We start from the raw sequence: 19092 nt of genomic DNA, 5'->3' as shown, positions 1-19092 counted from the left end.
GGAGATCTGTTTTTGCAAAATAAACTCTTTATACTTTATATTTGTACAAAAATGTTTTGCACGTTAGTAAAATGCACTGGTGAACTAACAGAAAGCCTGTACAGATTTATCAAAATGTTATTGCTCACTGGCAGCTCATGTTTAGTTAATGCATTAAACTAGTTAACTAGTGTTAACGAAATGTTACCAGTGCGTTATGAAAGCATAAACGCGCAATACGCGCAGCTGGAGACGCGCGGTGAACGCCAGCGCAACATCAAAGAAACCGTCAAATCAACTGATTTTTATTCGACCCTGAGCCTAAACACTCTTTCCACCGGAATCGGAGTTTTTTCAAGCGACCACCAAAAGCCAAAGCGCCGTTGGAGCTCCGCTGTCTGTTCATCACTCCGCGGAGGGTCACGAGGTCGTTACGTCTGCGCGATTATAACCGGCGCTGATCTCCGAGTCTCTGTAGGACGCTGGAGAGGATTCTCCATCACCTCCACATGTCGATCACCCTCGTCTCCTCCATCCGCCAGAAACCCGCCTCCGGTCGCCGGGGTCCCTCGAGTCGCTTCCAGGTGGATCCGGTGGCGGATGCTCCTAAAACTCCGCCGGGATCGCGGTCCTCCGCGAGCATCGCCGGCGAGGAGTCCAAGGGCCGGTTTCCGTCGCGGTGAACTTTCTTGAACCCGTCCTTGACGCACGCGCCTGACGCGGTGTGAACGGATCACATGGGGGTGAGGAGGAGAGCGAGCCTAGACACTCTTCCACCGGAGGTCTCAGTCACTTCTCGGACACGCACTCCACCACTTTCTAACCTGCGCACCTTCGGGCACAACACCCATCGGACGCGGTGCCAACATCGACTTTCCCCCCCCCCTACCGGCACACCGCAGCTCCGCTCGGGGAGAATCTCTGCGCCCGTCGCTGTTCGAGCCTCCACGATGAACTCGACAAGGTTCGGCTGCACTTCATCATCCTCTCCTCGACTCTCTGCATTGCAGGATTGATTTACTTTTAAACCTGCGTTGCTGATACTTTTTTGGGGCAGTGTTGGGAGAGTAACTAGTTACATGTGACAAATTACGTATTTAAATTACAACATAAATATAATTGTACATCTATTACAGTTTACTGAGCAAAAAATGTAGGTAAATTAAATTACAGTTACTTATGAAAATGTTAATGATTGCAAAGAGGGTTGCATCTGATTTTTTTTTTTTTTTACACACACACACACCACACACACACACAACACACACACACATCCACTCACTCACTCCACTCCCTCACTCACTCACTCACGTCACTCACTCACATCACCTCACGCACGCACAACCCACACACACATACACCGTACACACACAGTCCTCTCACTCTCTGCAATAATTAGCTAATCAAAAATTAAGTTTTGATAATATTTACGCATAGGAAAAATCTACTTAAATAGTCCTTCATGGAACAGATCTTTTACTTAATATCCTAATGATTTTTGTCAAAGAAGAAATGTTATAATTGGTGACTCATACAATGATATTGTTGTACTATTGGCTACAAATATATACCTGTTGCTGCTTATAGAACTGCTTTTGTGCTGCAGGTCATAATATTGTGTATTATTAAAAGCTCTCATCAGAATCATATTCAGGATGTTTGTAGCAGTATGGAGTGATGTGTCTATAGCAGTTGATTCATCTGTATTGGTTTCCTCTCTTATGGTTGGAAGTTGAGTGACGTTGCATGACGGTCAGAGCGGCACACCACACCACACACACCCACACACACACACACATACCACACACGTGCCGCATCTGTCCTCAGACAGAGTCTCTCTCACACACCCACCATGAGCGATCCGGGTCACGTCACAATGTCAGCGTGTGACCCGCACGTCTCTGTCAAAGACCCAGTGTCCCCCGGACATCACCGGACACACAGGTTACACACTTCAGTGTCAAGCACGTCTGTTAATCAGGATATTTTGCTAACATGTCATGTCTCTCCTTCACATCTAGCAGAAAGAAAAACATAAAAAAACACACATTTAAGTGTTTATGTTTACTGCACTTTATCTCTTTGCATCTGTGGATGTCCACCGTTTTATTCCTCTCTAATTTCTGGAGGTTTCATTCCCCACTGATTTAGACACATTTCACTTCCTAAACATGGCTGGAACTTGACAGAAAACAGACACAGTGATTAAAACGAAATCCAAATTCCCTCTGCAAAAACGTTGAACCTGGCTTTACCATGATAAGATTTACGTTCTGACCCAGTGTGTATGTTTAACATTTTTGCGGTCGCTTTTTCTATTTGCATGTGTTTTTTGAAGTTTTGCAGCAACTGAACGAAACAGTCGAAGAAAAAGATTGTGAAGATTTAAACAGATCGAAGCAAACAAGCATGCAGGATGATGAAATAACTCAATGAAACTGACGTTTCTTCATCCTGCAAGGATACAAAAGCTCACTAAAATGACAAAAATGTTTGACTAAAATTAAATGGCAATTAATAAAATAACAGCTATCTAAATCATTAATGAAACTAATGTGCTAAAACACATCTGCATTCTAACTAGTGCTAAGTGCACTGCTATGAAAAAGAAAAGCTAATACTTCTCTAACTCATGTGCATTTTCTGTCTCTACGTGTTTCATTGAAATCGGTTGTTTTTGTGATGCCTTATGTATAATTGTGACTCTGTTGGGGGGGGGGGGGGGTGGATAACCTGTGTTTTTTCTCCTCATTTGTAAGGAGTCTCGTTTTAGAAAAAAGTGTGGTTCTGGGAAAAATAAAGCCTCCTGTAACACAAACCTGAGACACTGATCTTGCGCTTCTGCATGTTTAATAATAGTATAGTCATATAAAAGGCTTTAACTCATGTGTAGGAAGTCGTTTGAGGAGGGCTATCCGTACGGCGAGGAGACTCACGGCCTCCGAGATCAGCACAGCCAAAGAAGATGTCCGATTCCAAGGGGGCTCGTGTCAAGTTCGGCATTGGGTCAAAGGAAAGTGATGGTCAGTCTGAGCTCTGACCTCGGCTCCATCATTCACAAACACACACACACCCACACACACATAGTTTGGCTTCTGCACTATCATTTGTGTTTTGTTCTGCACTATGTCCCGTACTTTCTTCTGCTCTGGAAGCTCAAGTCAGATTCAGTGTGCGTAAACATAACAGTTTACTGATGATGCGTGTGTGCAGAGCCTGCATGCTGAACATCTGGGGAGTGATGCTGTTCATCCGGATGTCGTGGATCGTGGGTCAGGCGGGCATCGGTACGATAACTGACCAGCAGCACTGAACCGGATCAGGTCAAGTAACCAGTCACAGATTGTGTTGTCTTCCTGCAGCTCTGTCCTGTTCCATCGTTCTCATGGATATCGTGGGTTCCCATCTATCACTGGCTCTCTCCGCACATCAGCCCTCGCCACCAACGGCTTTCGTGCGCGGAGGTCAGTGTATAATTATACCTGCACCACAAACACAGAATCAGTCATCAGTAGCACAGATATATTTGTAGCAATAGACAACCTACAGTGTATTGAGTCAAAATTATACAATTTCTCTTTTATGACATAAAATCATTAGGATATTAAGTAAAGATCATTTTCCATGAAGATATTGAGTAAACTTGCATACCGAGTATATAGCAAAACTTAAGTTACTGATTAGTAAATATGCAGTGCCAAGAACTTCATTGAACAACTTTAAAGATGATTTTTCTCAATATTGAGAGTTTTTTGCTCCCTCAGATTCCCAGATTTTCAAATATTTGTATCTCAGACCAAATATTGTCCTCCGAAAAACCCACACATCAATGCAGAGATTATTTATTAAGCATTCAGATGACGTATAAAATCTCAATTTCAAAGAAATTGGACCGCGTATGACTGGTTTTTGGGGCTCCAGGGTCACACACTGTAGCTCTATTATAGTTACAACCCTAACCCTAAAATCCAAGTATTTTGTTAAACAGAACGGTTTCATATACGTAAAACCAAGGATATTAAAGAGTTTAGAATATGCCGGCACTTAAAAGCATATCTTAGTTTGATTGCCGAGAAAAAATGTGTTTAAAATACAGGTTTTTAAATCATGTTACCATGAAAGTGGTTGATAATTAAACGACTTTTATTTGTACAAACGCAATACATAATGCTTTCGGGTAAATTGATGCTGCCTCCTACTCCGAACTCATTGTGTTATATTATAATTTATCTGTTGTCATATCAATTATGATTAATTTTGTTTACAAAAAATGTAAATGTTGCAATAAGTGCAGTGGGATTTTTGCTTTCTAATTTGTTTTCTTTTAATGAAAGAAAAAATGTTTCCAAAAAATGTATAGTGAATTTTTCTTACTTTATGTATAATTTATTTGTTTATTTATTAATTTATTTGCATGAATGTGTAAAAAAATATTTTCTGTTAACATTGTCATATTCCAGTTAGGAAAGATGGTATAAAGGCAATTTCCGCAAAAAAAAAAAACACGTGTTGTTATTTTATGCTGTTGTTGTGAGATGTTGAGAGGTTCACTTTCTAATAGTTTTGGTTCTATTGGTCTAAAGTGAAGCGTCTGTGTCTGTGATCGGATGGTTTCAGGCGGGTCGTTATTACCTGATCTCCAGGAGTTTGGGTCCCGGAGTTTGGAGGGATCCAGCGGTCTGATCTTTGCCTTTGCTGAAGGCCTGTCGCTGTGGCCATGGGTATGTCGTGGTTTGTGCAGAAACTGTGGGTTTGAAACTTTCTGGATGTGAGTATTTAGTATGAATGCAAAGGCTAAGGGACAGACTCATGCATTAGTGTTTTTGGTCCATGCCACTTAATGAATTAACTTTTATTTTTTTATGATGTGCATGCCTGGCTGTGGTTGTTTGAGGCTGACAGACGGACATATATCATCCTTAAAGATTAATTCATAATGTTTTATGATGTAAGCACCACTGTTGTCTCTGTGTTTGGTCCCGAGTAGAAGACTCTCTCATGACTGGATGAGATCAATGACCAGCAGGATCGTCGGCTACGCTCACCGTCATCGTACGGCTGGGCAATCTCTGTCGCTGGAATGAGAGTGGGAGGCAAAGTCAGTATATTCCTACATGGCACCGTGTTCTGTAGAAACAGAATATATAGTTGTGGGCATGTAAAAAATATTCTGCTGATTTGCAAAAAAAAGCCTATGACCTAATTTATGATGAGCTGAAGTTCACAAGAGATCAATTTCTCATCATGCAGTTTTTTGTTTTTTTTTATAAGAATAAGATTTTTTTTCAAATGGACAAATCTTTAATGCACTTAATCAAAATATAACAAAAAGCAATTCAAATGTATCAAAATGCCTAATTAAATTACAGTCTGTAAAGGAGGGAAAAGGTGAAAATCAACAGATTAGTGAAAATAATATCACAGTTGAGAACTGATCACATAGTTGTAATAGTTCTCGGATTCAGAGAGGAATCATGCATTTGTTGTGTTTTTCTCCTGATTGAGGAAGAATGCAAGACAAATTCACCAAATAAATAGTTTGAAAAGCAGTAATGCTAAGAAATGCATCATAGTTAGTGAGAAAGTGTGACTCTTTCCAGCAAAAGAGACTATTTTTTGGAATCAGCAGCCAAAATTAGTAAGAAATATAGTGTTATTGTGAGTTATTTCTGCAGATATTGTAAGTCACGTGATGTCTTTGACAGGCCCAGATTGTGTTCATTGGTGATTCTTGGCGGCAGCTATTTGGTAACTACTTCATACGGATCCTTCTATCCCCTTGAAGTCAAAGGAATCTCAAGGCTTTCTTCAGTTATAACGGTAGGTCGTCTCTACTCATCTGTGATCATTGATGATTATTGAAGATCAGTGCTGGAGGAACAAATCCAGTGATGAGTTCATTCCTGTGTTTGTCTGTCTCAAAGCTGCCATAATGATGGAGAACATGGGTCCAGACTTCAGAGATGATGAGACCTTCTTCTCCGTCTTTGCCATCTTCTTCCCGGCCGCCACAGGAATCCTAGCAGGAGCCAATATATCAGGAGACCTGGAGGTGAGGATCATTTACTCTCACAGAGATGCCATAGAAGAACCAGTTTTGGTTCCCCAAAGAACATTTCAGTGATCAGTTCTTGGAGCACAAAAGAAGTCAAATTGAGAGTTAAACATCATCTGAAGCTGAATAAATAATCTCTCCATTGATGTGTGGTTTGTTAGGAGGACAATATTTGTCTGAGATAACAACTATTTGAAAATCTGGAATCTGAGGGAGCAAAAAAATCTAAATATTGAGAAAATCCATCTTTAAAGTTGTTCAAATGAAGTTCTTAGCAATGCATATTACTAATCAAAAATTAAGTTTTAATATATTTACGGTAGGAAATTTACTAAATATCTTCATGGAACATGATCTTTACTTAATATCACCTAATGATGATTTTTGTTGCATAAAAGAAATGTATAATTGTGACCCATACAATGAATTGTTGTCTATTGCTACAAATATACCTGTGCTAATTATTGACAGTGCATCTCTGTGCTGCAGGGACACATTTTTCCTTAGTGTGAAGAACATTCTGAAGCATAAACCTTTTTCCACTATGAAGAACCTTCTTCATGAACCATGGATGCCATCACAGAAGCTTTATTTTTGAGAGTGTATCTGAGTTTAGCTGTATTTTATTGGTCATCACATCTCATCACAGCTGATTTGGTCTCTGTAGGATCCGCAGTCAGCGATTCCTAAAGGAACTCTCCTGGCGATCCTCATAACCGGAGTGGTTTACATCGCTGTTGCCATCTCGAACGGTACTTGAGTGTGTTTCTTTCTCTGCTTGTTCTTCACTCGTGGATCAGAGCTGATGTTCTGGGTCTGCCATGTGTTTAGGCTCTTGTATCGTGCGGGACGCCACAGGAGATGATAACGACACCATAGTGAGCTCGCTAGAGAACTGCACCGATGCCGCTTGCACACTGGGATACGACTTCTCCATCTGCAAAGAGGGCGGCTGCAAGTACGGCCTCCTGAACGACTTCCAGGTGTGTGACAGATGTGCTCACAGTTATTGTTATATTGGAATCCGTATGCTGATGGTCAGTGCTGGGGAAAGTTGCTTTTAAAAGTAACGCATTACAAGTTAACGCAAGTTTTGTAATCAGATTACTTTTTTAAAAGTAACTAGTAAAGTAACGCATTACTTTTTAATCTAGGGGGAGGAAGTTACTTTTTCAAATATGTATCTCCTGTTACTTTGTTTCCATGTATTGAGTGACAGCTCTGGCGTTGCCATGGTGACAGAAATCAGGTGTAAGTTCAGAGTGTTGTATGTGAACATGATCTTACTGTAGATCTAGACTAAAAATAGTTGAATGCAAACTCAGAATATTATACAAACCTGCAATTATATGTTAAATAAGACAAATATCAATTATGTATTTAATTTTTTAATAATGCATTTTATTAACCAATGTCTTCGCTCCTGACCTTCGATGATCCACTTCAACCAAGAAGAATACCATTATGTTCACAATATCTATAACAGCAACAATAAATCTATAGAATAGCTCTTTTTCAGCCCACTGCATTATTTTCATGTTTCCTTTGTATTCCGCTGTAAGTAAATGAAAAAAAATTAATAATTAACTTATTAATTAATTAATTACCAATATAAACCATGAATAATTCTCTGAAATGCACTAAGAATCTTTCATTTTCTCCCAAATTCTCGTGTCTCTATCCAAATTTGTTTTCACACGGATGCTGTAAAATGTAATTGTTCTGAAATATAGACGTATATTACTGTAATGATATTTAACACGTCCGTAATATTGCTGCGGATAGAAGGAGAATCTTTAGGAGTTGATCATGGTATGTTGAAAGTAGTTTGTTAATGCTTTTACACTTTTAAATTTCCTTTTAATGATCGATGGTTGAAGGGCGAGTTTTTGAAAATGTTTATTAATCAATTGTTAAGTAATATGTCATTGGAATTAATTAGTTATGAATGTAATTTAGTTAGTCCACGTGCCTCAACAAGTAAAGTCATAACCTGATATCTTTGCAAATCATTAGCTAATGATTAATTAAAGCAGACAACTGGAGTTGAAATGCATGGCTTCGACTCATTGCGGTAATTAACATATGTATTTAGTTAATATAATATGTTATTAGGGAATTGTTGTTAATGTTAACTAATAACTAATAACAATTGATTGATTATTTAATCTTTGAAGCATATAGAATGTTCATTTGTTGCTGATGCAGTAATTATTAATAAATAGTTTAGTTCTTCATGAGTTAATGCATATTAGTCCCACCATATTGTAAAGTGTTACCAGAATGTTCAACACTTTCCTCCCGATCACAAAAAAATGAAACACAAATGTTATGTTTATTTAAAGTCATTTTTGCTTATTAGTATGTTTGAAGTGGATCATTGAGGGTCAGCAGTAAAAACATTGGTTAATAAAATTGTATTAAATACATTTGTATTATTTAACAAATTTAATATTTTTTGCATTTCACATTTTTATTGATTTTAAAGGGAATACTCAATCTGTTATTGAGTAAATGCATGTTGGACATTTATTAGACATCTTTACGTCTGACCTTACTGAATATGCATTTGTAGGAGTTTCCCTTTCAGACACAGAGTTTTTATGGGAGGAGAGTATTAAAATGAATCATGCAACGTTTGCGTTTGTCTAATTGGTGTTTGTGTAAAGCATGTCTGAAAGCAGGCAGGCAGTAAATTCACTGGTCATTGTGGAAATGATCTGCTGAAACACTGCTGATGTTTTCTAAGATGTGGTGAACTCGTGATGATGCTGGTGATGATCTTTCAGGGTGATGAGTCTGGTGTCCGGCTTCGGGCCGCTCATCACAGCTGGGATCTTCTCTGCCACGCTCTCGTCGGCGCTGGCGTCTCTGGTCAGCGCTCCCAAAGTCTTTCAGGTCAGGACACAAACAAACTCTTTCTGAAAAATCTTTTGAGTCATTGCAACTGTCATTGTCTAACTTAAAATTGGTTTTAAACACACACACACACACACATACACAAAAGTATGCTCTTCACTCGTTGTTGCATTGAAACAGATCACCCTGTTTTAACTTTACAAGGGGAATGCATTGAAAGAGTAAATTGTTACAAATATTTGGCTGTATGGTTGGATAAAAATTGGGATTTTATGTACAGTACAAATTGATTTTTTTTTTAGAAAGCTTAGACCAAAATTGGGTTTAAGTAAGAAAGAGAATTATAGAAAGTTGTTTCTTCTCAGTGTTAGATTATTGTGATGTGATCTATATGCATGCAAGATCCCTCCTCACTTATGTATATCATGCTGCTTTACCATGTTTTCCCATGCATGTACTACTCTAAAGGAAACATGTACCTGCTTTAAGTAATTTTTTGATTTATCATCACATGAGATGCAGGGCTAAATATTGTTAGTTTTATGTGTTTGTAACTTGCGAAAAAATGTTTATGCTGCCATTTAGGCCAGGACTGCTTGGAAGAAGAGATTTTGTATCTTAGTGGGACTGTCCTGGTAAAATAAAGGATAAATAAAATAAAAATGTTTTTAGAGTTTTGTTCCCTTCATCCCCAGTGATCTATAAATGCAAGCATTGGATCAGTTTTTTATGACACTGACCTTCATTCACTTCCCATGATTCTGATGTTTTCTCCATTACAGAAAAAAGCACAACTATAAATAAGGCTTGTGTGTTTGTGCAGTTTCAGTAAACACCAGATCGAATTTAGACAGTTACATAAAGTTTTGTATGAAAGAGGATTCCGATTCTGAAATCTCTGTCTACAGTAAACATCTGTATTCTGAATGCACATGAGCTTCATCAGAGATCTCCATGCATCTGTTGATTTCTCTGTTTATTTGTAGATTATTTGGTTTTATTTGGAAAAACAGAAGCACGCTGAATCTCTGCTTTCAACAGCTCCGTGGTCTGATAAGTAATAATTAATGTGATGAGCACAAGAAAAACACATTAATTAGCCATTTTCATCTGAAAAGCGTCCGTTACACATTTCTCCTGTCTGATTTCTTGACACTTTCCCTTTGTAATTTCACTATTTTCTCATCTTCTGCAGTTATTCTTACAGTTTAAAAAGGTTTGACCGGTCGTGTATATCAGTGTTTCCTATGAGCTTATGATGTCTGATAACCCTCATTCTGTTCTTCATGGTATCTGTTGTGATGATGGAGGTGTTTAATGTGTGTGTGGTTTTGTAGGCCTTGTGTAAGGATAAACTCTACCCTGGAATGCATGTGTTTGCCAAAGGATATGGGAAGAACAAAGAGCCTCTGCGCGCTTACGTCCTCACCTTCATCATCGGCCTGGCCTTCATCCTGATCGGTAGACTTCACTTCACTATCTGCTTATTAGACACTAATGACAGAGACTGTGTCTAAAATCCAGTGTGTTGGTGTTTCAGCTGAGTTAAACATCATCGCTCCATCATTTCCAACTTTCTTCTTGGCCTCGTATGCCTTGATAAACTTCTCTGTTTTCCACGCATCGCTGGCGAACTCCCCAGGCAAGTGTGAAGCAGGAATCCTCACTGATGAAACGTTTCAGACAGCATCGTGAGTAATTCAGATATCTGTCTGAACAGGGTGGCGTCCGAGTTTCAAATACTATAACAAGTGGGTGTCGTTAGCTGGAGCCGTGCTGTGCTGCGTGGTGATGTTTGTGATCAACTGGTGGGCGGCGCTGCTCACAAACGGCATCGTCCTGGCGCTCTACATCTACGTCAGCTACAAGAACCAGGTCTGTTCTGTTTTCAGTTCATTCCTATGATTATGTGATAGCACTTTACCAAAAGGTCTCATTTGTTGCAATAAAATACAAGAATGAACAGATCAGAATTATGCACATGCAAATGCACATATGAATTGTTCATAATATGATCAATTATATGCATTTTTAAAAAGTAAAAAATGCACGTATGAATTGTTCGTAATAAGATCAATAAGTATGCATTTTTAAAAAAGTGAAAAAATATATGTATGAATTGTTCGTAATAAGATCAATAATATGCATTTTTAAAAAAGTGAAAAATATATGTATGAATTGTTCGTAATAAGATTGATAATATGCATTTTTTTAAAAAAGTGAAAAAATACACATGAATTGTACGTAATAAGATCAATAATATTCATTTTTAAAAAAGAGAGAAAATGCATAGATTAATTGTGCACAAATGAGATCAATAATATGCATTTATAAAATTTGGTGAATTTTTAGTTCAACTGTCGACTAATGCAGTGCTGTAAATGACATGGAGTAACGATAAGCAATATAATTTTCACAGCATTTAATATATGTGTTTGTTAATGTTAGTTAATTAAAATGCAGTTGTTCATTAGTTTTTCATGTTAGTATTAACTAAAGTTAACGGTAGCCTTCCTGTAGATCATGGAACTGATCACATGTACAGTATATCTTAAATGCTTTGGATAAAAGCATCTGCCAAATGCATAAATGTAATTGTGGTTTATGATGAAGGCATAGTTCACCCCAAAATAAAACTTTCTGACACCATTTACTCACCCTAGTGTTGAATTTCTTTCTTCTGTTTTACAATGAGTGCAACCAAATGGTAGCCATTGACTTCCATAGTATTTTTTCCCCCTAGTATGGAAGTCAATGGCTACCGTCAACTGTTAGATTGCCAACATTCTTCAAAACATCGTTTATGTTCCACACTAGAAAGAATCTGGTATAGGTTTGGAACAACATGAGGGTGAGTAAATGATGATCATTTTTATTTTGGGGTGAACTATTCCTTCGCATTGTAAAGTGTTATCAGTTGTGTTTTAAAGTCATAAATCATAACTGAGTGTCAAAACGCATCTTTCTGCTGCAGATGTGAACTGGGGTTCGTCGACACAAGCGCTGATGTACAATAAGGCACTAACACACAGTCTGCATCTCACGGGGGTTGAGGACCATATCAAGAACTTCAGGTGATCCACAGACAGATGCAGATGATGTCATATGTGACTCTATAGAGACCCAAAACCTCTCTGAAATCATTTTCCCACAGGCCTCAGTGTCTTGTAATGTCCGGATACCCAAACTCAAGACCGGCGCTGCTGTATCTAGTGCACGCTTTCACCAAAGACGTGGGCTTGATGGTCTGTGGCCACGTGCGCACCGTATGTAATTTCAATTAAGTATCTTTGCCGTTATGAGCAGTTACTTAATTATGATGTCTTAAGTGTGATTTCTAGAGGTTTAAAATTGAGGTACGGAAAAAAACTGAATTGTGATATGGCTCAATGTGACGATTAAACTTCAAAAGGCTATGATTTCATTGAATAAACATGCTTTGTGTTTTGCCATTACCAGGAAAACAGTTATATTTCTGCCGTTCCGAAAGCGCCACCTGCTGGCAGAGAACAAATGTGCATTTTCAATAAGCCCATCTGCTGTTTTTGTTCAGACCAATGCCAAAATCCTGAAATGTGAAGTGTATCGTTTTATAAAACTTTTTGTTTTTGTGAAAACTTGTATCTGAACTGCAAATCATGCTTGTCATTTTACAGTTTAAGATGTTACTATAGACATTGCAGTAGCCCACTAATATGGTGTTAATTTTATTTACCCAGGTCTTAAATAGTCTTGAATTTGAGCTTAAAAATCCTGCAGAAACCCTGGTTCTTGCATCTTCCCGCAGGGATTCCGTAGGCCGAACTATAAGGACATGATGAACGAGCAAGCCCCGCTATCAGCTCTGGCTCCTGAAGACACGAATCAAAGCCTTCTACACTCCTGTGTTTGCTGATGATCTCAGACAAGGAGCCCAGTATCTCCTGCAGGTCAGAACAAAGAGCTCATGTAATGAACTCAATCAGAATGCCTTTAAAACTAAGAGTAAACCTGATGTTGTTGGGATTCACAGACTACTGGTTTTTGGGTCGCCTAAAACCCAACACACTGGTGTTTGGCTTTAAAAACAACTGGAGGGACGGTGAGATGAAGGATGTGGAAACCTACATCAACACCATGCAGTGAGTCTGACTGTGTGATGCTCGTCATGTCTTCATCTTTGAGAACTGAGATCTTCATCTGAATGATGCTGTGTGTGTTTCAGTGACGCGTTTGACCTACAGTTCGGTGTGGTTCTGTTGAGACTGAAGGAAGGTCTTGACGTCTCTCACATTCAAGGTGGAGTTTCGTGGCCAAAGTGGGCTAATGGTTTGAGTCTTTTCGTCAGTGATTTTAACTCTGCTTCTGTTGGTCTTTCTTCAGATGAATTTCAGACCTTGCAGGAGAAAGCTCCTGGAATGAAGGATCTCTTGGTGTCCATCAACATCAAAGACTTTGACAGCGATTCCTCAAAACCGTCTTCTAAATCCACCAGCTGCCAAAGCAGCCCGCTCATCTTCAGAGGTCAGAAAACAATGACGTAATGCACATTTAAAAGTTTGTAAAAAAAAAAAAAAGTGCTGTAAAAGTGCTCACCCTCAGGATCATCTGAGATCAGGATGAGTTTGTTTCTTCATCAGGTTTGTAGAAATGTAGCACTGCATCAGTGTCTCAGCAATGGATGCTCTGCAGTGAATGGGTGCCGTCAGAATGAGAGTCCAAACAGCTGATAAAAAACATCACAATAATCCACAAGTAATCCACAGCACTCCAGTCCATCAGCTTACATCTGGAGAAGACAAAAGATGAAACAAATCCAGCATTAAGACGTTTTTAAACTCAAATACATAGAGTCTATAATCCATAATAACACTTCCTCCAGTTAAAAAGTGTTCTGGGTGTGAATCAGGAGAGAAATCTGCACAGATCAAGCAGCGTTTAAACAGCTCTAAACAAATATGTGTCTGGATTTTGATGTGAGAGACAACAGGAGATGCACTTTTTCACTGGAGGAAGTGTTATTATGGATTATAGACTGTACTATTTGAGTTAAAAACATCTTAATGCTGGATGTGTTTCATCTTTTTGTCTTCTCCAGATGTTCACTGATGGACTGGAGTGCTGTGGATTACTTGTGGATTATTGTGATGTTTTTATCAGCTGTTTGGACTCTCATTCTGACGGCACCCATTCACTGCAGAGCATCCATTGCTGAGACACTGATGCAGTGCTACATTTCTACAAACCTGATGAAGAAACAAACTCATCCTGATCTCAGATGAACTGAGTGTGAGTACATTTTCATTTTTGGTTGTACTATTCCATTAATGAGTGTTCCTGCAATGAGAGGAACCTGGTAAAATCTTGATTAGAGACTAAAGTCTTTGTCAGTTGTATTGTGTTCCCATTAGAGCCACTCCAAATATGCTCCAGTTCATGAATCTCCTGCAGTTTCCTCAGACTTTCCTTCAATATGTGTTCTTCAGAACATCATGTTCAATGCACTCAGGGAATTAGTTCTGATCTTGTTCTTAAATTCTAAATCTGTATCTGTTAAGCTGATGCTAATTTCTCCTCTCTGACGATGCATGTGTGATTTCAGACACCAAGAAGCCTCCGCTGCAGCTCAGTCCTGCGGATGAGTAAACTTCTGACCGCGAGTCAACAGTTCCAGAAGAAACAGAGCAAAGGAACCATTGATGTTTGGTGGCTGTTTGACGACGGAGGTAAAGACGTTCTATTTCAGTGTAGTCTTATGATCGAATGCTTGCCTTTATTATGCTCACTGAGAGTTTGTAGCTTTAATAAATGACACTGTGATTGATTACTCGTTGTAGGCTTGACTCTTCTGATACCGTATTTGCTGACCAACAAAAAGAAATGGCGCGACTGCAAGATCCGTGTGTTCATTGGAGGAAAGATAAACCGGATTGACCACGACCGCAGAGCGTGAGTATAACATTCATTTCTGCTCATGTCGAATGTATTTAATTCCTTTTGCTTAGTTTCGTAAAGAAATGAATTTGTAGGCACAGTTTATATTCCCTCACAATATTTTTTTTTCAGTCTTTTAAACAGAAGCTATTAGAGTTGAAGGTTTTTAAGATTTACACACTTTTGACTGGTAGTTTAACATATAAAATTGTTTAAATAATGGAGATAATCAGCGTAGTGAAAGCTTTTGGTCTCGTGCAGAATGGCGGCGTTTGCTCAGTAAGTTCAGGATTGACTTCTCTGACATCACACCGTTCTTGGAGACATCAACATTAAGCCCAAAGAAGCACAAGTAAGTTTCGATCCATTGGCTAATAATGAGCATGTTTCGCTCCGGTATCCACAAGAAACAGCTGTTGTTTGATTCTGTGCCCAGCACGAAGATGTTTGAGGAGATGATCGAGCCGTACAGACTGAAGGAGGACGACATGGAGCAGGAAGCCGCTGAGAAACTGAAAGGCTGAACGAACCCTGGAGGATCACAGATAATGAGCTGGAGCTCTACAGGGCCAAGGTTACCATGAGTTACTCTTCAGGAGATGTGATGCTCTTACATCGCTTTGAGATGGAGCTACGCATGTCTCAGTCCCATTGTGTCTCTAATGTGTCATCTGAACAGTGAGAACTAATCAAAAAGAGGACTTTAGACACATAGGCACATAATAACCAGCCTTTTTTCATTGCACAGATCTTATTTAGACCCAGAACAAGTTACATTCTTTAAAGAAAATATACTGGAACCAATTGATTTTCATGATGATTTGATCTTAAATGTCCCAGTAAAATCACAAAAAATCACAGTAAAATACAGTGGTTCCTGCGCTGCTACTGAATTTACATTTTAGAAATGATGTTTTAGTTGAGTTACTTCGGTTTAAGTTTGAATGTGATGAGAGAGAAACATTAGTACCACAGAATAATACAAAGACAAATAAACACAGAGATGCAAACAGGTGAGGGGAAAAGGTGAGGACATTGCATGCTCCACACGGGATTTCCTTTTAAAAGATATTTGCTTTACATGTTCATTTGTAGTTACTTTAAGGTATTTAAAAAAAATATTTTTATTACCTTATATGTCCAAAACTGTAATTTTTCACAAAATAAATTTTTAAACATTTTGTTGCAACTTTTTACAAAAATCAAGATTGAATATATTTGGTCAAAATCCCATGTAATAAAAGATGAAGTGCTGTTTAAGACAATATTGTCTGATTGGACGGCTGCGCTGACCTAAAATGCAAAATGTTTGCCCTTTCTCTCTCTGCACTGTTCCCGAATCTCAGACCTCAAATACATAAAATATTACCCTTTCTAAACATAGTTTTTGAAGAAAAGAGTGAATCAACAGTTCTTTATTTAAACAAAAAAACGACTGAACATCTGAACAAATGACTCTTAAGAACTAATTCTTTTTAATGAATTAATCTGAAAGACAAGTAAATCAACGGAAGCCCATTTTAGCCACTTAATAAAAAATTTAATAAAGTAATTGCAGGTTTATATCTGACAATTTAGACTATTTTCTCACAATTGTGAATTTACATCTTGATTAATTCTGACTTGTTTTCTCAGAATTGAGCTATAAAGATTCAATTTGGTGATGGAAAGACTATTTTCATACAATTTTCTTAGAAAAATCTTTATATCTCAACAGTTCTGACTTTATAACGCGCAATTGCATGATTATATCTTGCGATTTTAAATTTATTTCTTGGAAATGTGTTTCTATCAAACAATTTGGACTTTATAACTCGCAACTGCCAGTTTATTTATTAAAAAAAGGTCCGAATTGTGAGATAAAACATCATAATTAGAGTGGCAGAAACAAACTTCCATACAGATCAGTTTGAGACTATACTGAAACTCAGTTGAAGTGGTTCTCAAAAGTCATTTGCATCCTCAGAAGTGAAATCCGAACAATTCATGTTTGAACTGGCAGATTATTTGTATAGAAATCTAGAGAATTCTCATGTTATACAAACAGAGAGAAAGAACTGACCGCTCACACAGAACATGTTTTTTTTCCATTCCACTGCACTACTTTTCCATTGTTTTTCTATGCACCTTATTCTTCCCAAAGGAGCAGATGTGGCCATTTGTAAATGTAGTTTACAATGTCTTTTATGTGTTTTTTAGAGGCTGAATTGAAATTCTGCCGTATTCCCCTAATACTTCTGAGTGTAAAGTCTATTTCATGATTATTGAGAACAGTATGGAAAAACATGTTTCTGATCACTCAAACCGTTTATGGAAATGAAGGCACCCTTAAATGGTTACTAATGGGGTTTGATGTCATCTAGTGGAAAACCTTGGTACTACACCCAAACAAAATCTCACTCAAAAAGCAAATTTTTTGAGATATCAACCTCAAATTTGGAACATAACTTTTGTTTTAATTTTCTAGCAGTTTTAGAGTAATACATGTTTTGTAAAATATGTATTTTAAATAAAATATAAATATTTAAATTTTTACATTTTATATTTTCATATTAACGTTTTTGAAATATAATTTTTATAACTTTTTTCACTTCAGACCAACCTTAAGACTGTGCTCCAAAGCATTCACAATTTATAACAATTTCAGTAGGAAATGTCATTTTCAGGTCTATGCTCAAAAAGTGGAACCGACAGTGAACAGGTTAATTATGAACACACTGGTTTGTAGTGCAACAGTTTTACTGTTTACTGCACGTTGTTATTCTTCTCGATATTTCGCTATGTCGGCTAATGAACTGTAATTCTCACACATTCACAGAAAACGACTTACTTCCACATTGAATAATAAGGTGTATATATAATCACGCACTAGATGGACATGTTTGACCGTTACACTCACATCTCAGATCTTTCCGAGTGAAACAGCATCTAAAAACATGGGAAGAATTTAAGCATTTTAAAAAACTCGTTTGTAGACCTTGTGTTTTTCCCCATTCTATTGCCTGAGTGTCACATGTTTGCTTTGTTCTGTGTGAACGGCCCCCAATAATGTCTGAAATAGCACCAACATGTAAGTGACATCAGTTCTTACTCTTCCTTCATTTAGTCGAATCGCCAGATCAGACTGAACGAGCTTCTGAAAGAACACTCGAGCACAGCCAACCTCATTGTCATGTAAGTACTGACCACACAGAAAACACTTGAAAGTATGTGGCCCTTGTGAAGCACACAGGTGCCCTGATTTGATTCACCTGAGTATCTGATTCATTTGGGTTTGACAGAACCATGCCGCTCGCCAGGAAGGGGACGGTGTCCAGCGCTCTTTACATGACCTGGCTGGACACGTTAACCAAAGATCTGCCACCGATACTTCTTGTCCGAGGAAACCATCAGAGTGTTCTGACCTTCTACTCGTGAAGAGAACGTGAAGTGACTGTATTACAATCAGTACATTTGTATTTTGACCAGATTTGTTCACCGTTGCCAAAATCGACTGACAGTGGTTTTAATATACTGAGCTGAAATAACCAATGCTACATAAATGTTCAAGTTTATTTGTTTATATGTTTTTAATGTAATGACACATACCTCAAAAAAATTAAATGATGCTTGAAACAAATTTAAAGGGACAGTTCACCCAAAAATGAAAATCCTGTCATTATTTACTCAACCTCAAGTTGTTCCAACAGACAAAGTTCATACAGGTTTGGAATAACATGAGGGTGTGTAAATGATGACAACATTTTCATTTTTGGGTGAACTAACCCTTTAATGTCCATTTTTGCACTAACACGCTTAAAGATAGAAGTCATTTTTGTTAATCCAGAACATTGATGGCATTTTTCATTGACAAGCCTGAAATGAAATTCTTGCCTCCTACAGTCAAACTCGCTCTGAACAGAAGCTGTATTTGAGCTTATCTTCATCCTGTCTTCAAACGCCGTCTGTACCGGCTGCTGTTCTTAGACGCTGTTAGATTTACTAAGAATTTACTAATTCTGATAATTCTGGAGAAAGTGGGTTTGCACTTGTCTTAGTGCCAATGCAACACTGTTCTAGACAAGAGAAACACTGAAAGATGCAATGCATTAAATAAATGGCCTTGATTTTAACTATATATTTGTGTGTTTTCCATGCATTATTGTATATATTGTACATTTATATTAAAACAAAAACTGTAAAATTGCAGTTTTGGAGCGCCAAGGTTGCAGCTAAACTGTGAGAAATATGGAAAATGCGACTGCTAACTAATACACACAAATACACCATACGCCCTTTTTGCAGTG

At 38.0% G+C, this 19092-nt stretch overlaps 1 pseudogene; it reads left to right on the top strand.

Moving 5' to 3' along the window:
- The first annotated feature begins 488 nt into the window (after positions 1–488).
- LOC122138300 lies at positions 489–18923 on the top strand (annotated as a pseudogene).
- Positions 18924–19092: the final 169 nt, after the last annotated feature.

The sequence above is a fragment of the Cyprinus carpio genome, chromosome B8 (genome assembly GCF_018340385.1).
Source record: "Cyprinus carpio isolate SPL01 chromosome B8, ASM1834038v1, whole genome shotgun sequence".
Classification (NCBI taxonomy): domain Eukaryota; kingdom Metazoa; phylum Chordata; class Actinopteri; order Cypriniformes; family Cyprinidae; genus Cyprinus; species Cyprinus carpio.
The sequence above is the reverse complement of the archived record's forward strand: the minus strand, read 5'-3'. Positions and strand labels throughout refer to the sequence as shown.